The sequence below is a fragment of the Ornithorhynchus anatinus genome, chromosome X1 (genome assembly GCF_004115215.2).
Source record: "Ornithorhynchus anatinus isolate Pmale09 chromosome X1, mOrnAna1.pri.v4, whole genome shotgun sequence".
Taxonomy (NCBI): Eukaryota; Metazoa; Chordata; class Mammalia; order Monotremata; family Ornithorhynchidae; genus Ornithorhynchus; species Ornithorhynchus anatinus.
In genome coordinates, this window is record NC_041749.1 from 18,624,467 (window position 1) to 18,630,466 (window position 6,000).

Genomic DNA, 6,000 nt, shown 5'->3' on the forward strand with positions numbered 1-6,000 from the left:
AGTCTAGAGTGGGAGAAAGACATTATTCATTTTAATAACAATTCATAGCCATTAATAATTTATTACAATCATATCGATGATAATTAATGTTCATAGTGATTAATAATACTATGTTCCAGAAGAAATGAGAAGCAGTGTGGCCTAGTGAATAGAGCACGGGCCCGGGAGTCAGAAGGACCTGGGTTCTAATCCTGGCACCACCTCTTGTCTGCTGTGAGATCTTGGGCAAGTCTCTAAACTATTCTTTGCCTCAGTTACGTCATCTGTAAAATGGGGATTAAGACTGTGGTAGGAATTGGGTATTTCCTAGTGACGAATAGAAGCTTAAGCTGGCCCACTGAGGCAGTGGTAAAATTTTGGGGATACCCCATTCTACCTGGAAATAGGGAAGCAGAATGGCCTCGTAGATAAAGCACAGATCTGGGAGCCGCAGGACCTGGGTTCTAATCCCAGCTCTACCACTGCCTGCTCGTGTGACCTTAGGAAAGTCACTTAACTTCTCTGTGCCTCCGTTTCCTCACCTGCAAAATGGGGGTTCAGTAACTAATAATAGAATAGTTTGGGCTTGTATTAAGCAGTTACTAAGTGCCAAGCACTGTACTAAGCGCTGGAGTAGGTACAAGATAATCAGGCCCTACGTGGGGCTCACGGTCTAAGTTGGAGGGAGACCAGGTGTTGAATCCTTATCCTGCAGATGAGGGAACTGAGGCAAACAGAAGTTAAATGACTTGCCCAAGGTCACATAGCCGGCAAGTAGCAGAACCAGGGTTAGGACCCAGGTCCTCTGAGTCCCAGGCCCGTGCTCCATCTACTAGGCCGTGCTGCTTCCCTGCCGGTTCTCCCTTCTACGCGGACCCTGAGTCCTTTGTGGGACGGGGACTGTGTCTGAGCCGATAAACTCTACCCCAGTGCTTAGAAGACAGCTTGACACATCGTCACCACTTAACAAATACCATACAGCTTGGCCTTGGGCAAGTCACTTCACTTCTCGGTGCCTCAGTTACCTCATCTGTAAAATGGGAATCGAGACTGTGAGCCCCACGTGGGACAAGGAACTGCGTCAAACCCGATTTGTTGGTAACCACCCCAGCCCTTATCACAGTGCCTGGCACATAGTAAGCGCTTAACAAATACAATTATTAGTATTATTACTACTAATAATAAATGTATTTAGTCTCGGGAGAGGAACTGTTTCCATCTTCATCCACTAGGGGGCAAACATGCATAGTAGCTGAAGCTTCAATAGGAGTGATCACTGTGATAAATGAGGTTAAAAATAATAATAATAATAATACTGGTATTTGTTAAGCGCTTACTATGTGCAGAGCACTGTTCTAAGCGCTGGGGTAGATACAGGGTAATCAGGTCGTCCCATGTGAGGCTCACAATTAATCCCCATTTTACAGATGAGGTAACTGAGGCACAGAGAAGTTAAGTGACTTGCCCACAGTCACACAGCTGACAAGTGGCAGAAACAGAATTCGAACCCATGACCTATGACTCCCAAACCCGTGCTCTTTCCACTGAGCCACGCTGCTTCTCTAATTATTATGGTATTTGTTAAGCGCTTACTAAGTGCCAGGCGCTGTGGATACAAGCAAATGAGGCTGGACTCAATCCATGTCCCAAATGGGGCTCCTAGTCTTAATCCCCATTTTACAGATGAGGTAACTAAACACCGGAGATTGAAGTGACTTGTCCAAGGCCACACAGCAGACAAGTGGCGGAGCGGGGATCTCAGTTTCATCTAAGGAAGGAAAGGGAGGAGAAGCTGGAAGAGCTGGGAGGTGCCCGATCAATAAGAAAGAGTCGAGTCCGATGCTTGGGCGGTAGAAGAAGAGAAAAGGAGAGAAAGAGACAGACAGAGAGAGAGAGAAAGAGGAATTAATAGACTAAAATGGGGAGCTGTAATGGCCCGAGACATCAGTGCTCTGTAATCGAGCTAATCTTTTCATGGGTTCACTCTCCCAGAGAGTGAGTCACCTCACCAGGAAGAGAGATGCTCCAACGCCGCCGCCTACTTTTCATCCCCACTCCAGCTGCACCTGAATTCTCGGGACCAGCCAGCAGTGACCGTAGCTGGCGTAGTGACGATGATCACGATGACTGTGGTATTTGATAAGCGCTGTACTAAGCACTGGGGGAGATACCGGTTAAGCAGGGTCCCGGTTGGGGTTCCCAGTTTGAGTGGGAGGGAAGAACAGGTATCGGATCCCCCATTTTGCAGATGAGGGGACCGAGGCCCAGAGAAGTGAAGCGACTTGGCCGAGGTCACGCAGCAGATAAGCGGCAGAGCCGGGATTAGAACCCAAGTCTTCTGACACCATGAAAGGTGTAGTTTCCCACCCTGCTTTAACGGGGAAGGAGGTCCCAACCAAAATCCTTTCCAAGACCCCAGATGCTGAATCTCTGGGATTTTCGCCCTTTAAAAAAAATTAGTATCTGTTAAGCACTTACTATGTGCCAGGCACTGTTCTAAGCACTGTGGTAGATATAAGACAATCACTTTGAACACAGTCCCTGTCCCACTTGGGGCTCACAGTCTTAATCCCCGTTTTACTAATGAGATGTTCATCCCCTCGATTCTATTTATTGCTATTGTTTTTGTCTGTCCGTCTCCCCCGATTAGACCGTAAGCCCATCAGCGGGCAGGGACCGTCTCTATCTGTTGCCTATTTGTCCATTCCAAGCGCTTAGTACAGTGCTCTGCACATAGTAAGCGCTCAAAAACTACTATTGAATGAATGAATAACCGAGGCACAGAGAGGTTTAGTGACTCGCCAGTGGTCACACAGCAGACAAGTGGTGGAGTTGAGATTAGAACCTAGGTCCTTCTGACTTGATGCTCTATCCTTTAGGTCGCACTGCTTCCTAATGGAGAAGCGCCTCAGCTTCCATCTCCTTGGGGGAGCGGTAACAAGGGTCCTGGCCTGTTTGTCAGCCAAGGGGCAGAGGAAGCGTTTTATTCTGTGTCATGGAGAGTACCGTAATTGTGACAGTAGAATTTGGCTGAACCTAGGCCAGAGTCCTGCCCTGAGGCCCTCACCTTTGAAGGGTGGGTGTCAGGCAGGGCAGAAAAAATGGGGGAAGGAGGGTCTTTCTTATTTTACATATTGCTGATGGAACCCAAAACTCCCTGAGGGATGTTCTCTGCAAGAGCTGAGTTTACACAGCGGAGGCAAGCTGATTATCCAACTACCGTATGGACTTGCCAGTTCAGACTGATCGGGATTGGACTTAAGATATCCAGAGACCCGGTAGTCCAGGAAGATAAATTTTAATGGACATCTATTTCAGAAAAATGGCATCAGGTCACCGAGTCAATCCCCACATCTGGGCTCCCCAAGCTCAACTCAGGGTGCTTTTCTGCTCCACCCTCTCCCAGTTTGGCTGCCCCTTTTCCCAGTACCGCCAGTAGCCCGTCTCTCTTCCCAGTTCGGGAGCCATACGAGCACACCCGCACGCTCGGCCGAGAACCATCGGGGTAAAACGGATCTGGAGAGGCTGGGCCCAGATAAACAAGGTTGGCCGGTAAATGGGACCCAAGGCCAGAACAAGGGCCGGGCTCAATCAATGAATATGTGCCCAGTGGGTTCGGTTATCTTGAGTTACCGGTTCTGTATCATTATTATCATCCTAAAATTTTAGATCATTATCCTACTACAGCCAGTCGGTTTGGATCGCAGAAGTCCAGCGAATCAGGTTTCCGCTGCGCACGGCCGGATGGAAATCTTCTGAGTGACGCACCTGGTACAGAATCCATCCGCCGATAAAAACTTGAATTCTTATTCATGGTTTTTGTTAAGCGCTTACTATGTGCCAGGCACTGTCCCAAGTGCTGGGGTAGATACCAGCTAATCAGGTTGATCACAGGCCCTGTCCCACATGGGGCTCACTGTCTCAATGCCCAGCTTCCAGACGAGGTAACTGAGGCGCGGAGAAGTTAAGTGACTCGCCCGAGGTCACACAGCAGACAGGTGGCAGAGCCGGGATTAGAACCCACATCTTCTGGCTCCCAAGCCCGTTTCACTTTCCACGAAGCCACGCTGCTTCTCGCACCCCCGCCTCTCCCCCCGAGCTCTTCTGAAGTTTTGCTTCCTCTCCGATTCGTCCTCAGACCTTCCTTGTCATGTTTGGGGATCTGGATGAAACTTTCATTAGCTCTCTCTTGTGAATTTTGGCAGGCCTATTGAGCGGTCAGTTTGGAAATCCAAGCCCCTGAATCTGGGAACAAGCCATTTCCAGAAGGGCGGCAGAGCTAACGGGCTTCGAAAGAGCTCAGTAGAGTGCCTGGCACATTCGTTCATTCATTCAATAGTATTTATTGAGCGCTTCCTATGTGCAGAGCGCTGTACTAAGCGCTTGGAATGGACAAATCGGTACCACAGCGAGCCCTCAGCAGATACGCCAGTTATTGTTATTAGCTCCCTTCAACTGGGTGGCTAAAGCCCTTCGCGGTGCTCGGTGCAGTGGTCTGCACACCGAAAATGCTTCATGGATATTGTTACTACTACGTCGACTGAGAAGCATCGTTGCCTAGCGGACGGAACAGGGGCCTGGAAGTCAGAAGGACCTGGGTGCTAATCCCACCTCTGCCACTTCATTCATTCAATAGTATTTATTGAGCGCTTCCCATGTGCAGAGCACTGTACTAAGCGCTTGGAATGGACAAATCGGCAACAGATAGAGACGGTCCCTGCCCACTGACGGGCTTCCAGTCCGATCGCTTGTCACCGTGTGACTTTGGTTAAGTCGCTTGACTTCTCTGGGCCTCAGTCACCTCATCTGGAAAATGGGGATTGAGAGTGTGAGCCCCGTGTGGGACGTAGATTAATGTCCAATCTGAGGAACTTGTATCTGCCCCAGCGTTTAGTGCAGTGCCAGATCCACAGTAAGCACTTAACAAGTACCATTAACAACAACAACAACAACAGCGACTATTATTCCTATTACTACCTTCTCCTCAGTCTCCTGGAGGGCATTCCCTCCCACGAACCACAAATACCGTGACTGCTGCCCAGCGCCGATTCTTCTCTTGGCTCTGTTGTGAAAGCATTTCTCGGTCGGTTCTGCGGTTCGGCGTGGGTGGAGGTGTATCTCTGGGCCTCGACAGCACCTTGTTAAAAATCTTTTGAAGTTGAGGTGTGGATGACGGGGCTGTCGGCCTGAATGGCAGAGCAGATTTCAGCCTCCTTTTTCCCAAGCTTTAACATCATCTTCCTCCCCTCCGCGCCTCCAGCGTCTCCTTTTCCTCCCGTCGTCCCCGGTTGGCTCGGTTGGTTTGTGTCCGGTGGCTCCGCGCGCTCGGAGATGTATTCCGTTTCTCTGTCTTCTCCTCCTTCCCCACCCCGGTTGTCCCAGAGAGGGTGACTCTGCTTGCCAACTGGTCTAATTTATTTTACAGCCCTACCGAGACAGTACCTAGAAAGTATTTACTTGCATTTGTTCTGGCAGCTCCCCTCGGTGAATTTCTGTTCACTTAGGAGCAGCCTGTGGCGCTTTGAGGAAATCATCCTGAAGAAGATAGTACACGAGGAGCCGAAAAAATGGGAATAAAGATTGTGAGCCCCTTGCGGGACAGGGACTGTGTCCAACCCAATTTGCTTGTATTTACCCCAGCGCCCCAGTGCCTGGAGCGTAGGCAGCGTGGTTCAGTGGAGAGAGCCCGGGCTTGGGAGTCAGAGGTCGTGGGCTCGAATCCCGGCTCTGCCACTTGTCAGCTGGGTGACTGTGGGCAAGTCGCTTCACTTCTCTGTGCCTCGGTTACCTCATCTGGAAAATGGGGATTAAGACTGTGAGCCCCACGTGGGACAACCTGATTCCCCTGTGTCTACCCCAGCGCTTAGAACAGTGCTCTGCACATAGTAAGCGCTTAACAAATACCAACATTATTATTAGTATCGTTCTTATCATTATTATCCCGGCTCCGCGACTTGTCAGCTGTGTGACTTTGGGCAAGTCACTCAACTTCTCTGTGCCTCAGTTACCTCATCTGTAAAA